We start from the raw sequence: 20,040 nt of genomic DNA on the forward strand, positions 1-20,040 counted from the left end.
GATTTTTTTTTGTTTCTTATATTAAGGGCAATGTTCTAGCTGCCTAGCCTATTGGTGTGGGTTCGATTCCATCTTGAGGAAATGAAATATTTAATATTTTCATTTCTTCGTTCTGGTTCACGAGGCATAGGGGAGCGTTGAGTTTCGACAATCAACACGTAGTGATTCGGTTATTAGACACTAGATTTCCAAGTACCCTCTGCCTGGACTGTGGTATTTGCGAAGAAGATAAAAAAGAAGATGATAGAATAAACCTACGCCGTATTTTTTATTATATTCATAAATTAATTTTACAACACAAACATACAATAAAATATTTTGCATTGAACGCCATACAAATTTAGCTTATCATAAAAAAAAATTAAGCAGTAAGCTTAAAAACAACATTAGGGAGGTATAATTGAAGAATTAAAATAAAAGCAAAAAACATGTCGACTCGAGTTGAATTCTTCAGAAAGCGGAAACGTATATGTTTATGTTTAATAAAATGTAGTCGAATTACAGGAAATACTTACTAAAAATAAAAAGAATTGCTTGTGATTTGACAACCGGATCCATGATTTTATTTGGGATTGGGTTTATTTGGGATTGGGTGCCGCCGCCGCCAGCTCCAGTAATAGCTGCAACTGCATTTTTAACCGACTTCTGTAAAAAAGGAGGTTATCAATTCGACTGTATTTTTTTTCTAACCAAAGACGATGTCGATTGCTTTTTGCATTCTTTCTATATTGGCTTGTTATGACGTTGGGTTTTAATGCAAAAAAAATATTTAATCTATATAATTTATAAAGAATTAGAAGATATGTTAAATAAAAAAAATATAAATCTTTTTGAGATAAAGCATGGTAAAAGAGATATATATGTAGGTAGGATATAGAGTCCGCCGTTGCGCAAGAGCACAAGAGCGCAACGCGACGGTTGTGGATTCGATTCCCACTCGGAGGAACGAAATATTTAATATTTTTTTATTTCCGTGCTCTGATAACGAAGCAATGTTTAGTTAAGGTTAAGTTCCATCACTCAGCACGCAATGCCTCGCGAGCTCGATGGATTAATGAATGAATGGAGTAGGGAACGGAAGTCTTTTAATGGGAACGGAGTGTATTAACACTATGTTCCCTCTGCGTATCCTGCTACGTGTGAGGTACAGCGTTACAGCGATAAGCTAATAAACGAGATTTATAAAGTACAAACTTATAAATTAAATTTAATTGATTTATATGACAATATTTACATTCTTTTAGTAATTAAAAAAATAACAAAATGAGAAAAAAAAATCCTTGCCATAATGAAACACTATAATATTCCTCATGATGTACTAAAGGAAAAAAACCATGAGTTATAATTTTCAATTTGCATAACATTTAAAGTTTCTAGGGCAATCGGACATCCGCCACTGTACGAGTACGTCAGATAGAGCATCCGCTCGCTATCAACGCGTTACAAAAGATATTCTGTTTATTATTTATTAATACAATAGATATATACTGTTTGATTAACTGAAAATAAACTAATTGTGATAATCATCTATTATATTCTTTATAATATCATGTCAAAATCTCAGTTTCATTTCAATATGTTTCTTCAATTTCACACTATATACCGCATGTAGGGTAGGCAGAGAGAGCCTAGTGTTAAGACACTCCGCTTCCCAATTTCCACCAAAGAATTCAAAATGTTAAATATTTCATTTCCTCGACTGAGAATCGAACTCAGAACCTGTCGTGTTTACAATCACGCGCTTGTACCACACCATAACTGACCTCACTAGAATTTCCCATGTGTATTTATTATACAAAAGGAAACAAATTACATTTTATAAGACGTAATAAATGTGAATTAATATAACATAGCATAGCATTCGAGGCGGATTCCAGAGCAATCGCTCGTGACGGACGCTCATCCGCCGCGCCGGTGCCGGTGCTCGGTGCTGCACGCCTGATAGCGCATCCGCCCCGACCAGCCCGCCGCCCGCCATCGGCTAACTAAATCATGGTGTAAGTTTAGTAGTTTATTTTTGTTTTTCAATCAAATTTTATTTAAAATCAGATTTAAATCAAACAAATGAGCTTCACTGTAAACCATTTGAATATTTACTTTATTTTTATAGCTATTCCGTTCCCCACTTTCCGCCGAATTCCGGAGGCACTGCGTGTTACGTAGCTGAACGCCGTGCGTTGCCTCGACACCAGACCGAAGAAAAGCCAAAACATATATTTAATGTGAATTTTGCCTTAAAAATCAGTGATAGTTCTACCTTATATATCTATCTTTTTGTCAAAAGTGAAATACAAATTTTATAAATATATTTTTTTATTTATTACTGTTTTTAAATAGAAAATAATAGAAACGAACTAGAGCCTTGTTTAAGCCACTTTAAATGATAAATAAAAAAAATACTAAAATATATGGCCATACAAAACATTACATAAGCTATAAATAAAATAATCTAAACGTACACAGGTAGTGGTGCAGGTGGTAGATTCCAGCACAGCGGACGCGCGTCCGGCCAGATATACAGCATCCGCTACTAACTTCACCATTGTTTCTTAGGTATATTTAGTTTCTAAGAATAATGACACCAAGCGAAAATCATTTATGGATAACAAGTGCAGGCCTTCGTGGTGCAAGGGCAGAAGCGAGCGACTGTATGCGATGATTGTAGGTTCGATTCCCACTCAGAGGAATTAATTAATATTTTAATTCTTCGCTCTGGTACGCAGCACTCAACGCCTCGAAAAATTCGGATGAAAGTGGAGAACGGAATAGCTATAAAAATAAAGTAAATACTCAAATGGTTTACATATTAGGTATTATTTTATCATTTCATGAATCGACTCCATAGAATCGATTTTAAGATTTATTTAGAACGAGGGCGTGGGTTCATACCCATTTTCATAATCACCAAAAGGCAAATAGGCAATGTTGAAATCGTAATTAAAGGTACTGTTCTTAGTTCAGTTGTCTAATATTTATGATCTTAATTCTAATGTTGCAAGTTCTGCGATCGTAATCGTGTTGAAATTATCATTTATAAGGCATTCTGTTCACATTGGCAGTTCATTCATCGGTATCCACCCACACTCCAGTTCCTCACCCTCAACCGCCCTCCCGCCTCCTCTTTCGATGACGCTAAACACGAACTAGGACGCTTGCTTTCCAAATTAGGCTATATCTATGCTTCGTACTGCCCCGTAATTAGATAAAATGTCGATTAAGATATAAGAACATGTCTTTAATTAATTTAGTTCTATATCCCACGCTTTCTAACATCACAATTTTAAACTACAATTCGTTCGTTCCTATTTAGTGCATATTTATAGGTATGTTAACATTTTAAAAGAATAAAAAATATTTTAATTCGTTATATATCTTCAAAATAAACTTCATTATTTCATGTATTTTATTTTCTCCAGAATTCGACGGAAAATATGGAACGTAGTGGCTTTACACTAGGTTCCCTCTACCTTGCTATATGCGGGAAACAGCGTGAAGCGTGAAGAAGAATTTAATAGCTCAGTATTGAAGTGGCTTATATAACATTGAGTTGGCAACATCAGGCAGGATGGCGACTCGGCGATTTGTCTAGTAGCTAGTGTATTACGTCACGCTCGGTCCCATCCATTAATGAAGTGTTGCGTCATACTACCACGCAACCTTTGCTGGTATTGTTCCATGGAGTTTGGTGGAAGTAAAATATTAAAATTACTTTAATTATAACGTAAAACTGAATATATATATATTAATAATTAATATGGATACACTAGGGAAAAGGTAGAAAAGATATTTCATGTAAAATTTATAAGAAGGCAACCAAAGATTAAAGGAAATTAGAATATTCCTGAAGATGACATCTCACACAAAAATAAATATATCTAAAGAATATCAATATAAGATACAAAAAATTTAAAAATTTTCGTAATCTCTGGCCAGTAGGTACAGTACAGGCCGATTCATTCACACTTTAGCATATTTAATTGATATCTTCGAATATTCTTAATGTTTCGAAACTTGAACACGCTTCTGAATATCATTATGCAAATAGTTAACGTAACGAAGTCACCCTGATTTTATGAATGAAGAGTAGACAGGGGGGGCGGGCCTCACCCCCACCGCTGTTACTCTGATAGCGTGAACTCCAATTTTGTAACACTGGCAACGTGGCTTTATTAACCCAAACTTTTACATATTATGTTTTATTGATATAAAACATTTTTTTTTATTCTTATTTTTTTAATATAACATATAACAGAGCAGGCAGAGGCAACCTAGTGTTAAAACACTCCGTTCCTCACTTTCCGCTAAAAACTCCAGGCATTGCGTGTTGAGTGGCGGAATTACCAGAGCGAAATAAAACTAATAAAAGATTCAATTCCCCGTGTGGGAATCGAACCCTCAACCATCATATTTACAATCACACGCGACCTCTAATTGTACATGTATAAACGAATAGGCAAAAGAACTAAATGTTAAGACTTAACTTTTGTTATTTGTCATATTTAAGAATTAATGTAATAAATTTTTAATTGCGTATATTTAAAATGTTATAAAATTAATCTACGAAATTATTATGAAACCCGATACATATAAGGGTTACTTTGTACTGTACTTGTGCAATTTAATTAATTTCACGTACGAGTCAAACGAGTCGGCCGCCGCAATTGGTCTGTCTCCTCTCAACTCTGCACAGCTTTGACATAGAATATGAAACATACAGACAACATCATCTTAAATCTTAATCTATATCTATCTATATATATAAAAGGACTTGTCCTCACTGACTGAGGTAAGACGCACGCACAGCCGTAATCGCTCATGGTAGAAACGTGAAGTTTGGACAGATGCTTGTTTTCGAAATCTGGACACCCTCTAAGAAGGGGTTTTGAAAACTTTTAACCCTAAAGAGATGAAATAGGGGTTGAAAGTTTATGTGGAAAATTTTGGCCACCGATTTTTATAAAATATGAAATTTACACTTATAAATAGTGTTTCAATGTTTATTTTTTTTCACCCCTAAGAGTGGACATAATCAGGCGAAAGCTGCGCATACCACAAGAGAGTTCCGCCACTCAACACGCTATACCTCCAGAATTTAGAAAGTGGGGAACGGAGTATCTTAACACTAGGTACTTCTAGGCCTACTCTGCTGTGTGCGGGATACAGATTGAACCTGATGTTCATTTGATTTTTTATTTAGTTTGTATTTAGTTTCGAGTGTCATATCTATGAGAGACGATCGCCGAGCCTACGCTGCAGGGCCCGTGGCTGGGCGTAGGCGAGGCTCGGCGTGGGCGGCGGGCGTGTGGGAGAACTATATTATACCAACTTGTATATAATATTCGCATTTGAGTAATAATTGTATGGCTGACGACTGTCACTCGACTATTGAATCGAATGATTTTTAATTAGTCTAAAATTTATACATTTTTAATCAAAGTCGATTAGCTAATTAGTTGCTTATTACTCAAATGTAATTGTATAGTAATTAGTTAATTACAGTGATTATATTTTTTCTGGTGTTTGGGACTGATGCCGCGGGATGGCGATGGCTGACGACAACGCAGCTTACTATGGCGCGGTGCGCGGGTTGCGCCTATTATTCACTTTTCTTATGTAGCATTGCCGTTACACCGAAATTTGTTTCGTCAAACTTTCCTTTATTAAACTCCTATGATTAACAGTCTAATAACTTCGACCACCAGTAACCCCAGACCCCGACACTGCTCCTACAAGCCCTTACACCTGGCATTTCGCTCGTCAGCTACTGATCGCTTCGCTCGCTGTAAAATAAAAAATATTTTAGAAGTACCTACAACGATGTATAATACCACAATAGCCAAAGACGCCTAAACTGTTTCACCGTAGGGGTGAACTACGTAAAAAGCCAAGTTAATTTTATAATAAACTTAATTTTAGACACTTTATTTATTCCTAATGAAAATTCAAGCACGTACCGCCGTAGTAGGTAGGTTGAAGTTGTAGAACAAACAAGTTGCATTCAAAGCTTCATGTAAATGTCAAAGGTCAAAGTTATGCAATATGAACCCAACGTTTTTATTTCTATTTATAGTTGCTATAACTTGTTCAGTCTCTGCGCAAAAGAAATTCTGTGAAATCAATGGTTGCACTACGTTTGAGAGTTATTAAAGCGAACTGGATTCTCGATATATCAGCGTATTTTGAATTGTGACTCCTACATTGTTTAAAAATATCTTTGAAATTATATAAATCTTATGGATAAATTATATTCGTTATATTCTTTAATGTATAATTAGAAGCCATCGGGATGCATCGTTAATAAAGCATCTCACTGTATACACGATTGTTGCGGGTTCTATTCTCATTCCTGGGAATGATTTATTTTCATATTCATGCTCTGGCAAGGCAAAGCTCTGCGTTGAGTCCCACCAGTCTGACAGAAAGCGTTACGGTGTCACATAGGTAGCACGCGACTACAATACCCTCCACTATAATTTACTATCATTCAAGGAAAGTTACTCATGAACATTATAACATTACTGCCCTTTTTAGGTGACAGCATCGTTTGAAACAAACACTTTCAGTGATTTTTATACACTCGTTGTCTTTATTATACAATAATGAATATTAGCTTTGATAAAGCTAAAGTAACTAATGTGTTTTAATACAACTATATATCTCCTACTATGCATATTAGTAGATAATCATATTTTAGCCCCTAGTGTCGTAGCTAGAGAGAACGAAACACCAAATACTGTTATCAACCCCTTCATGGATGCTCTCTATTGTAGAGAACGGAGCTAGAATGTTTACTTGCAAATTTTATTAGGTGACAAAAAATATGTAGAATATAATAAATATAGAATATTTAAGAATAAATAGAGATGTTGAACAGTGATGTTGAGTCGGGCTCGGTCGGGCATGGTCGATCGCGCTCGGCTGCGCGTGCGCCGCAGGAAACAGGAAGTGGACTAACCGCAGGCTTCCGCTCCCATTCGTTCGCCGGACGCGTTGCTGTGGTAGGGCTGCTGGTGTACAACTCTTAAAAATGTTAAAATCATGCCTTATAGTGTCAAGTAACATATATGTATATAATACAATTGCATTTACTATTTTTGAGTCTTCTACATATTAAAATTCTTGATCAATCAATCAAAGTAAATCCTGTAACAAAAACAAAAGTTGGCGTATTTTATTTTTATACAAATAAAATACGACAGGATTCCCTTATTTTTATTTTATAATAAATAAGATATATTAAGATAAAGACATTACTGTGATGTTATTAAAGCTGTCAAATTAGAACATTTAAAAAAATAAGTTCTTCTTGTCTTCCTTATTATTATTTGATTATTTTTCTATTATATTATTTTCACACATCCTACTTTAATATATGTAAAGATGAAATTTGGCTCAATTTGTATATTACTTTTCAGTACTGTTTCAAATCGTGAATTTGTACACCATGACTAAAGTTTTTATTAATGACAATACCCACTCAGTTTGGAGATACTGATAATTTTTCGGCAGCAGCATATCATTCTTTCAAATTGAAGAAAGTACTCAAATGTAGGTACATTATATTTTATGTCATCTGTAAAAAATAGTAATTATCTCCTATATTTAATTATTAATATTGTCTATTTATAAGTATGAATATAAACAAAAACTATTTTTCATCATTTTTATTATTTTGCTAATTTGAAAAAAAATATATTGTATATTTTGATTTTGAATTCGGCAAAGATTTCTATTAAAAAAAAATTATTACTTTAAAGTCATGGTTTAAATTTTTGCGCCAATTCTGACAACTTTTTTATACGTACATATTTTACTAAGATTTATGCGACTATGTCTATTTTAAAAATTATATTATATTATAATAGAGTCAAAATCATACCAATGCAAAAGTTGCAATCAAGCTATAAAACTTTTAGAAGACGTGCTTGTTTATATACTTATTTATACAACTTTGGTCACAAAACATTAAATAACAAATTTTACATAATAACCACAGAAAACTAAAAGCACCACCTCCACACCACACCATATCGAAAAAACTAGAACTTGGCACCCGCCACCCCTGCAACAGCTCGCTCTGCGTATTTCGTGCCATTGAAGTAATATTATCTAGTTGGCTGACAGTGTACTCGTACATACCGGATACGCGCGTAATACGAGAGTGTTTGTGCTCCTTTTCCTTTGCGCTGTTTAATTGTTGTTTATTTTTCAATAAACTAACACTGTTTGTACTACAGACCTTGACAATTTGCATTTAAAGTGCCAATTTTAGGCTGTTTATTTAAATTAATAGTTTAAACGCCGGTTGAGAACTAGATGCTCTTATAAAATGTTAAGCTTTAGCCCTTTAGCTTATTATTATTCTACTTTTAGTAAAAAAAATCAAATCAAATCAGCTTCACGTCGACGAGCCTAGTGTCTTAACACTCCCCACTTTTCGACGATATCTAGAGGCATATTTTTAATAGATAATTTCGAATAAATAAAATCATGAACTTACAATAATAGATACGAAAGGTTATATTCTCAGAATAGAATAGAACTGGTAGTAAAGGTTAAATATAAAACTAAAAGATAAATTTAGAACTGAAAACTAAAATAAGCATGGAAATATCTCATCTTGCATCAGAAATTGAATTGGAATAATCCAAGGATTTATTTGGCGAGGCAAATTGCCTGTGACGTCACTCGTGGGCGGGCGTCGCTTGGGGGGTGAGGGTGAGCTCGATGGAACTAGGTTATGTCATCATACTAACTCGACGCTCCTTTGGAGTTAGTGCTAAATATAACATTGGTTATAAAATTAGTATGTATCATTATATTTTTGTTTTATTTGACACAAACATTAAATAAAAGTCACTTTTTCATAAATACAACATTATTTTATGAAATAATAAAAAGAATCCTATAATAAAAATAATTTAAAGATGTCTATTGTTTATTAGTTTTTTAATTTATTAATGAATAGCTTTACAACTAATTTTAACTGTTGTAACTTAAACAATCTTCTGAATGACTTCTCCAGTGTTGATTGATAGTTTTACATTAATTATTAAGTACTGTTTGTAAACAATTTTAGGAGATTCCGTAACTTTTTTAAATTATAAAATTTATTATTAAAAAGTGGTTATTATTATGATAAATTAATCTGTATATGAATATGTAGGTAGTTCTCTCTGAGTACAATATTTTATTATATGTTTATGTAATTATTATGTTACTGAAGGTAAATTATATGTAATTTTGAATATAAAATATTAACAAAATAATCCATAATCGTCAAAATACTATCATTTGCTTAGATTTCTTCGGTTAAAAGTGTATTTTCTCATATTTTATAAGTAGTTTATAATTTTATTCTTTCATTATAATAAGTAAGTTATTTAACTATTACAATTAAATAATTAACTAAAAACAAAAACAAAACAATCTGATAAAAACTAAAAGTTGCATCTTACAGTCGCCCCTTGCCTCGACGGAAACATCAATGAACAAGCCCGCACAATTCTTGGCCCTACTTCCGCTATTCGTCCTTATCACACACGCTAAAAATATATTAGCGTAATGAGACAGACATATATTGTGCAGTACGTCGCGAATAAAACAATTTCATTGATTGTGAAAGTTGTGAATCAGATTCAGTTTCGGTGTATTCGTTAAGGACCTTGCAGCTTTTGTCGGGTGATGTCAATGGAAGCTCCATTCGCAGCATTTTATATGAGATTGTATCTTCGAAATAGAGTATTGTATAGTGAAGTTAAATAAATAGTTTATATGATTTTATAGAGAGTGGAGAGTATTTGTATTCGGCAGAGTATTTGTAGTATGGTTATTTTTTCACACTATTTATAGATGAATAAGGGGTTACCAAGTAAAAACAAGTAATTTTCTATTATAGATCTTTTCTAAATTCCTTTACTCATAATTAAAAAAAAGTATTACTTAAAGGAAAGTTTTTATTGTTGCGTTAAAGGAACAATTGGGAGTAATTTTATGAATTTGAATTATTATATATATTTGTAGTAATATTTAGATACAAAATGTCCTAGATACTAATAGAATTATTATTTAATAGTATTATACAAGAAATATAACTAAAAAAAATGTTATTTTAGAGCGATTTTGCAACAAAATTCAAGTTCAAGTCTTACAAAGTCGTATTGAGTTGTTAAATAATCTTACACGAGTAATTACAGCCGCCCCTAAAGGAAACACTAAGTAGGAAATAATAATTGACGCGAACAGGGAACGTACATATCCGGCGGCGGACGGAAGTAACGCCATACGCCTCTGCAAGGGAAGTGGGCCCCTTTCTTTCCTGCCTCTTCATCGTGCGCTCGCGCCGCGCTCCGATCCCATTCACAACCGTGGGAGAATCATGGCGAACCACCCGTAACGACTAATTTATGAATGAAAATAAAGACATCACTTTAAAAATCCCTCATTTCTTAATAAGGAGTACTGTTAAAACCATCACCATACTCGGTCGGTTCATCGCTCACGTCATGAATGAAGGGGAGGTATTTTTACTCGAACTCGAGTAGGTGCCTTGAATTTAACCTATTTTTATAGAGACTATCTAAATAGCCCCCGAGGCGATAGATAAATGTGAGTTTCATATTTGTTGGTACTGTATTTATAATTTTTTTCGGAACTAAAATAAAGATCGTTCGTAAATCAATGTTATTCACGAAGTGGCTCATGTTGGCAGTGGCCCAAATATATAGGCACTCGGACGATCTCTCATTCAGATTTAGCAATGTTTTTTTTTACTTTTTTGTATGTTAACGCATCTTTCGGTTTTACTGATTACTCAGAGAGAACACACCACTCTGTTCTCCACTAAGGTTCGGGTTTAAAAACACTACGCTAAGACCTACGTAAGCACTACCTATATAAAGTCATTTAATTATTCCTCAATTATAATTTTTAATTCAAGTTTAAGATATACTAATTAACTACTTACCTGAATCGATAAAACAGAAAAATATAGTAATTATTCGTTTACTCTCATCTAGTATCGATATGTATGTAGATGTTATCTATGGAACCTGTATTGATGGTCCAAGTAATTTGTGCTGCAATAAATAATGAATGTTTGCTAAGCGCATTTGGTATGCGTGCCATTAATATTGTGGTCTGGACAATCTAGTTTTCCATATATTCTGCAGCATGTCAGTAAACGCAGACTTCTAGCATGTGCCTGGGAAAATCGTTCATCGTGGGTAATCGGAGTCATGCCATTACCTTCCTCTTAGAAATCGATTCTTTTTTTTAGAGGTGAAATAGCTTTATATAAAACAAATAAACGTATATCAATATAGAACTTACGGTTTTGTCTTAAGGAAAATTCCATATTAGATGTATTAGTTGTATTCTTTTTTTACTTTCACATATTACTTGCCTTTTTGGATCACCAAAGGAACTTATTACTAAGATAAATTTTAACCATATTTTAGATATATTAAGTAAATTTTAGTACCCACTAAGTTTGTTTTATAGTGAGACCTTCACTAAATGCATTTGCCATTTAAACATAAATAAATCGATTCTTTTAGTCAGACACTACTTTTCTAATCCAATATAGCTGAAAATATGTTTTTAGGGTTCCGCACCGTAACTACAAAAATGAAACCTTAATAGGATCACTTCGTTGCATCCATCTATCTGTCTGTCAAGATCATTTATCTCGAGTTCGCGTGGAGGTACTAATTAATAACAAGTATTCAGAACTAAGGTCCCTTGGAGAGCATAAAAAAACAACAATCAAAGAATACGAAGATTTTTACATCGTTTTAACTGCATTTTGTATGAAATTTGACGCATAATCAAAACCTATGGAAAACTTACAATGCAAATAAAGAAAAAAAAATTAAAAAATGAACATTTATACCAATTTTACAGAACAAAGTAATTGCAAATTATATTTCTACATAGAATCCTGAACACAATCCTGAAATTGACATAAAACTATCGGTGAGCGTGACCGACTCGCGCTTGACCGTTTTTAAATGGCATGTCTATTAAAACCAAATGTACTTAGTATTTTTACGTATCAATCATAATCATTACTAGCTAATTTTATAAATATTACTTTAAATTTTTAAAACAGCATTTTGTCTTTATTATTTTTATATTTCGTTTCAAAATTACAAAATATATTCTTAAATCATTCGATACTATTGGCAAGCAGCAGCTGCTTGTTCATTCATATTAAAAACAATATCGATCCCAAAGATCAAAAGAAAACAATTTTGTTCAATTCCATTTTAAACCATATTTACATTGTAATAAGATTGAAAATAAAATAAATTTGAAAATACTTGTATTTTACAAAGCTGGGTTTAGCAATAATTATGTAAGCTCCGTTACAGGCTCACAGCTTCCACCTCCACAGCTTTCATTAAGAAACTAGTAGATCGATGAGTATTAACCGACGAGATAAATTACGGTACTTAGAAATTGTAGTCTTTATTAAATATCTTTAATGTCGACTACTACGAATATTAATTGCGTTCTAATAGTGACATTTTTAACTTTCTTTCAATTTATAATATTTTTTAATATAATAATTTGTCCATATTTAAAAAATGAAAATAAATATACAAGAAAGTCAGCAGAAAGTGGGGAATGGAATCTTAACACTAGGTCCCCTCTACCTACCGTGTAAAAAGAACGAAGAAGAAAGAAGAAGAAGTAAAATGAACATTATTTAAAGATTATTTACTAATTATTCATTATCACATAAGTGTTCTTAACTAGGTATACTAAAAACGACAAATTCAATTTTATTATAACTGGACCCGCGTTGAATCTCTCATGAAGAAAAATAAAATAAAGACATCTTTTACACAGATTTAAAAACCTGCTAATATTAATGTATACAATATAAAAAAATATATATTATATATTTAAAATACTTATATATAAAGATACATAAATTTACTATATGTAAATAGTTTGATAAATACTAAATATAGATCATTTTCGACTTCAATAATAATCTCATTTATATATCACTAATGTCATATGGTGTCTCCTTATCACGGAAATTATGAATGAAACAGACAGTGATAATGACGATATTGGAGTTAATGTGTTTTTCGACTAGCTCGAGTGGCGAGCAACGAATAGGAAATTTGATAGCGAGTCAAATGTCAGATAAGAATATAAAAAAATATTAGGTACCTATTGAGGCCAGTCGTGGCCCAGGGACACAAGTGTATGGCTGTAAACGTGGCTGGTTGTGGGTTCTATCCCCACCCGAGGAAATGAGATATTTTCATTTTAATTGTTAATTGGCTCTCATGTCCTGCATCACGACATCCAACCAGCGCTTCCTTGGGCGTCCGGGAGGTCTCACTTCCAACCTATCTTGAGATAAGTGCCGACATTTAGAAAATATATTTTTAAATTATTTTACTGCCAATGTTTTATAAACTGTATAATTTTAAAAGATTACTTATTTAAACAATCACTTAAATAATACATAAAGGAAATAAATAATACATAAATAACATTTTATACAATTTAATTTTTCCATTTCAATTCGCACGAACGTATAAACACGAAGATCTATAAAAACACGATGAATGGGGCGTAGCGTCCGCAATTGATAAAACTTTATAGTGAATTTGAATGGAGTCGCGCATCTGCCGCGCCAGGTGCGCCCGCGTCCGCCCGCTGCCGCCTGCACCGCCTGCACCGCCTGCATCGCCTGCTGCCCGCGTTCGAGAAACTGCGAACCATTCGGTAGATAACATCTCAACTGATAAACTGACATCCTGATTGAGCCCTAATTCAATACACGAACTCTCACCTGTTTAATAAAGTGGCACAAAAAATATTTTACATAATTACCTACTTTAAGCAGAAAATTCTTGTAATAATCAAATTATTACAGCAAATTAGATATAATCGCTGTAACTTTAGCATTTCGCTGGCAGATTTAATCTTTCGTTGTATGTATAAAACTACCGGTCTTGCAAAGAAAGTCGGTTCATAATAGCCGTCGAGCAATCAACCGCGATCAGATACGACGACAGACATCTCCGCGCGCGGGTTTGTATTTTTACTTGGTGTAAACTCAAATTAATTAGTATCCGTCATTTAATCTGTGGAGTGTAGGTGCGTTCCCACGGTGCGCCCGCGCAGCCGGAAACCACCGCCCCCCTGCCCCCCTCCCCGGCCCCCCACCCGCGCCTCTAAGCCGTGCCTCGTCCCGTCGCTCACGCACGCTCCCTACTCATCACGCTATTCACAGCAGCCAAACCAAAGTGAAGGCACGTATGGCAAAACTACCTTTATTCAGTTTTGTTGATATTAGGCACACTATTTCCGCTGCCTTATGTTCATGTTGTTAATAGAATACTCTTACAATAGTAGAGCTTGCAAAGAATAGAGATTATTTGCGTCTCTGTGTGCCTTACTTCCGAACGTAACTTCCTGTTTCCGATTTTTTTGTGGTCCGTCACGTGCAAATGTATCGTTAAAATTTTATTGTGATGCCATTATAAATAGTAACTGCTTTTTTTTTGCTTTTCAAAACATGGTGCAACTGCATTTAGAAGGCAACAAAAGATTAAAACTTTAGTCAGGAATAAGATTTCAAATTCAATTCAGGGTTACAGTTGCTTACCATTTTGAGCCACTTGGGTTTTACATATCTATTTGATAATAGATATTTATTTGGTGATGATATTGCTTGATATTCACTCATTAATTATTGTAAATTATATAGAGATTTGGTGAATTGGTCTGTATTAGGTAAAATTTTGTAGAGGTTTGAAAGCATTTTTATCAGCTTCACGCTGTATCTCGCATGTAACAGGGTAGGCAGAGGGAGCTTAGTGTTAAGACACTCCGCTCTCCTCTTAGCTATGAATGCTGGAGACATTGTGTGTTGAGTGGTGGAACTCAACGGTGCTCATTGATTAGACACCAGAGCGAAGAAATTGAAAATATTAAATTCTAAAATTTAAATTAAATGAAAAAACCTTTCACACATGTTTTATATTCCTAGATCTGCGATAGCCAGAACGTTTCTGTGACACTAAGTTCATATCAAATTAAGACATCTTAATTTTCTCACTCGTTTTATGATTAGAGTACAGGATGTAAGTGATAGCGGATGTAGTTGTACTTTTAAGTACCCATACTCATAGTGCAAGACGATTTTATTTGCTCTTTAATGGAGCTTTAGTTTAGATAATAATAAAAATAATATTATTATATTTTATTTATAAGTCGTTTTAAGGTTATTCTGACAGATTAATTTTATATAAGTAATCTTTACAAAGTATTCATTTTTTTAGGTTCGTCCTGTTATATAGCAGGGTACGCAGAGGCAATTTGATAACCTCCCAACGGAGTGAACAGATAGACACTCGGTTCCCTTTAAGACAATTCGCTTCTTCGCTTTCTGCCGAATACTATGGGCATTGCGTATTAAGTGGCGGAACCCAACGCCGCGCTTTAACGCGTTACCAGTACCACAATTTTACGTGTTTACAGTCACACGCTTGTGCCCCTACACCACGACCAGTCGGCCAGCCTCAAATAAATGATTTACTTTATAACAATAAATATTTTTTTATATAGCAATAAAATTGTACATCCTTGCTAGGTAAACAGTATTAAAATAAAGAATGAAAAAATTATCACCTTTCTACCTCCTCATTGCAATTCAAGAGGTTTTTTGGGCAGAGTGACATGTCTAGTGCCTACTTGAAGTGTTTTAACAGCGGGATGCCTGTTCTGGGCGGAAATCGGGAACGAGATCGACGTATCGTGGGAACTGAGAACTCCTTACATTGTATAGAATTATTATAGACAGTTTCTATTCATGTTCATATTTTATAGAATATTTAAATAGAAATTTTAATATGAATATGTGACAGAAATTTTAAAATAACTTATTTTATTTTCAATGTGTAGATATTTGTTGTCTGTATTTTAATTAATAAGAATCATGTATATCTTATATACGATATTTTTTTTAATTTTGTGATATATTGCATATATCAATGTAGATTGAATGTTTATATTAAAATTTCATCACTTCCATTGTTCAAATTCCATTTAACCATTTAAAATATTGGTAGGACGTAAGACTAGGCATATTCTATTTGGAAAATTAATTAAATTATAATAATAATATATAAATTTTTAAAGAATTTTTGGGATATTTTTCCTTCATTTAAATATTTTTTTAAGCTGAGCTGAATTATATCTGTACATATATTTTAAGACAGTACACGGCACAAAAGAGAAATGGCACGTGCGCGTTATATGGACTACACCCATTCGCATAATTCGATCCCAAATCGAGAAAATTAAATTTTTAATATTTCCCTTTTCGTCTTTCAATCAACACGCAATGCCTTCAGTAGTGGGCGGTAAGTGGGGAACGAAAGTGTTTTAATGGGAACAGTGTCTTAACACTAGGTTTCCTGGTCCCCTCTGTCTACCCTAAGAACTTTCTAATGTCGTTATTAATAGTTATTGAGATAATTGATTTTTAAGTATTTAATAATTTTTATTTTTTAAATTTAAGTGTACAATATAACAAGTATATATTTTATTGTATTAGGTGTGCTGTTAATCACTACAGCTGTTACATTTTTCTCACAAATATGCTTCGTATATCAAAAATTGTTAATTACTTCATTGTTGGTGCGAAGGTGAAAAATTAAAATAGCTATTATCTTATTTAAGCTAAGTAATTAGTTCACACAGTTATATAGATGCTATAATAATGTTAAGATAGATACTTATTGTTTTTCAATATGAACTGACCCATTTATTTAAGAAATGTATTTAAGGTTTAAACTTTCAAAATTCACTATCCTGTATTCTTAATATATTTTATATTGAATATATATTTTTTTTTCTTGGGCTCAACCATTTAGTAGGATATTTAGAGAGAAACAATATTCTTCCCTTGTGTTTTCATCATAAAGGTGGCAGTGGTACATAATAAAGGAAAAACTTAATATGTGAATATTCATTCATTAATATGTGAATTCAGATATCGATCCATGCAATCCTTTACTTTCCAGTATGATTCGTCCCAAACCTCAACAGCAGTAGAACAGCCATTATTACGAGTATATTTGGTACCGTACTCTACCGTACAAATACATAATTTTTAATGAAAGACTGTTCTCATTTAAACGTGAATTAATACTGACAGACTTCAAATGACTTTTAATTTTGTTAAAAACGACTTAAAATCTACTAAATCTCGTATAACTTACATTATATTTTTACCTGTCATTGCAGTATTACAGCAAATATCATGAAGTATATAAAAAAATAAATTTGGTGCGCTGTGCGACCGAAGCCGTGCGAAGGACGGAATGTGTCGGCAGGTGTGTTCCAAACTATCGTTCAACTTATATGGAAGTTCCACTATAAAATTATATATCTAGAAATTATTTAAATTTTACGTATATATGACGTACCCAATATTTATTCATAAATGTTCTTACCAGATACTAATATTTTAATAATATTTTTAAAGTATTGAATAAAAAAAATAAAACAAGAAAAATATTTCATTGTAGTTATGTAAGAACTCTATAATCAACTTAAATATATATCTAAGATTTTTTAATTTGAATATATAATTAAAAATAAATAATTTATTTACAATAACTTTCGAAGTTATTAAAATGTAAGTATATAATTATTTATTTATATTCTCTTACAAATCAGTGCAACATTATAAAGAGCCGTATCCTTTTAGTGTCAATGGAGGCAGATTTCGGGAACCACATGTCATTTCCTTTGGAGCCATATGCGGGGTAGGGGCTATCGGGACGATTTCAATAAGCACGAACACTAAACGAAGGGGTAACTTGCAAAAAATACGCCCGCACCGCCTTTGTCCAAATTCGATTCGCCTTATGCACTGAGTTTTTAATTACAGCCATATGTTTACTTAGAAAGTTGTATTGTTTGATAGAATGGCCAACAAAAATATGTAAAATAGAATGTTAATTTCATAATTATTACATTTTATCGTTTTTCTTATCTTAAGTATGTCTCAAACTTAATAAGAAATGAATCGAGTTAATTAATTTTCGTTAATAAAATTCGGTGATTACTTTATTAAATCATAGATACTGTTATTTTTTTCAGCTTTATCTTCTTATTCGTTCACATACGTTATGTACGTAGTAGTACGTAAAAACTCTAATATATTTACGCTTTAGGTATAAAAATTGTTTTGTTTTTTTTTTAATATCTAACCAATCATAACCTAAAGTCAGTACCAAGATGTTTTTTAATAAATGAAGAACATAAAAATTATTTATGTTTATAAGCATTTGATGACACTTCAATACACACCACACGTAGAAACATTAATTTAACTAAGAATGACAATAAACAATTAATAATAACAATAAATTAACTCATCATAACAATTCAAAGCTATCGGTATTCAAGGAATGCTGGCGTGACTGACATAATCGTCGACTTTCCCGACACAATAAGTCTTCTCAACTAGTGACCGCCTGCGGTTTCGTCTATAATTACATTTATCTATGGTACGTAGGTATATTATATTCTTATACATATATTACACTTTAAACGTTTCTACTATACGATTGCTATTGTCTATACTATACTTAATAATTATACTTAAATACCTATTCTAAATGAGTGCAAACATTTCAACAATGTTATTAATTAAAATTATTAAAATAAAAATTAATCTATTTTGTCAAATAAGATGAAAAAACAAATATACATGGCAAAATAACTTCTTTTACTTGTGTCGGTGAAGTAACATATAAACATACTGCATTGTCTCGAATAGTTCTGCGATATGTAAAGATAATGTGGCACTAACAATGATACAGCTATCGATACGATTTACATCGGCTTGTATAGTTCGCAAAACAATAGCATTGTCAGTGAATGAGTATAATCGCGATTCGAAGCTAAATTTATGGGTTTATGTGAGCCAAGAGCCGGGCTGTCTATCTAGTACTTGACTCGTGACGAGAATAAGCTTATGTTTGTTAATAAGGTGTTAATATGACTAGATATGTAGAGAAACATTAGATTTAGTGAGGTGAGGAACTCTACATAACATGATTGTTACAAATTATTTTAGAAGAATGGAGAACCATTTTAAATGTAAAATTAATACAAAAATATCTTTCTTCAACTTCCTATTTTTGTTTCTTTATTTAGCCAATAACAATATGAATAGACCGACTAGCATCAATTTATATTTATTGTATTATAAATAAATATTACATAATTAATATTAATAGACCGATGCAATCGCAATTTAGTAAGTGTGACAAAGTTTCGCTGCGGATCGATCCAGGAACGAGGACGGGGTGCGCGGGCGCTGAGCGAACATTAGCATTCAGCAGCACGCGCCCGCCGGAAGCCGCGCGCGGTAACATGGCTGCGCGCTAACATCCAAGATGGCGGCGCACCTACACTGAATCGATAATTAACGATCGATTTCATATTTCAAATCCGTCGCCATATAAACCAGATGTGATGTAACCTGCCCCTTACCGGGAGCCTAGCCTTCCGATACGCGCTGGCTATCCTTGGCTAACCCAAAAGGATTCACCATCTTGTGTCATTATTGTTAAGGAGCTGTCCCTTTTGGTGGGAGGTCAACGGATACCTTAGCTGGTGTATGTGAGCTTTTTATGTGTGATTGTCTCGATTCTTTGAATCGCCGATCATCATTGTTATTAATCGTGATTGAATGGGACCTCTGGTTGGGCATTTGCATTTTTATTGCTATCGTAAACATTATATTTAGACTTTCCAGCTAATCGTCTCAAAGGTACCAAATATCAATTTCGCAAACTTTGTTTCTGTGATATTTTTTTATTATTGTGCTCATATTATATGTTAATATATTTTTTTATATTTTTAAGCGTTAGGATCAGGACCAATTCTGGTGTACCTAACCGACTGCATAAAACAGACGTGATTTTTAAACAGACGACGAAATGTACGTACCTATATTTGAAGTATTTTCATTTTCCAAGACTAGAT

The 20,040-nt window shown here is 33.1% G+C and overlaps 1 long non-coding RNA gene across 3 annotated transcripts; it reads left to right on the forward strand.

Annotated features, from left to right (window-relative positions):
- Positions 1–1,858: 1,858 nt before the first annotated feature.
- LOC146530137 (uncharacterized) lies at positions 1,859–17,510 on the forward strand. Of its 3 annotated transcripts, none has more exons than XR_014878927.1 (3): positions 1,859–1,997; positions 2,464–2,553; positions 17,284–17,510. It is a non-coding gene; the product is annotated as an uncharacterized LOC146530137 (long non-coding RNA). The 3 variants fall into 3 exon arrangements; XR_014878929.1 differs by lacking the exon at positions 17,284–17,510 and adding an exon at positions 6,875–7,074; XR_014878928.1 differs by lacking the exon at positions 17,284–17,510 and adding an exon at positions 6,089–6,846.
- Positions 17,511–20,040: the final 2,530 nt, after the last annotated feature.

The sequence above is a fragment of the Heliconius melpomene genome, chromosome 17 (assembly GCF_056956725.1).
Source record: "Heliconius melpomene rosina isolate 202511_hmr_F chromosome 17, ASM5695672v1, whole genome shotgun sequence".
NCBI classification, from domain to species: Eukaryota; Metazoa; Arthropoda; class Insecta; order Lepidoptera; family Nymphalidae; genus Heliconius; species Heliconius melpomene.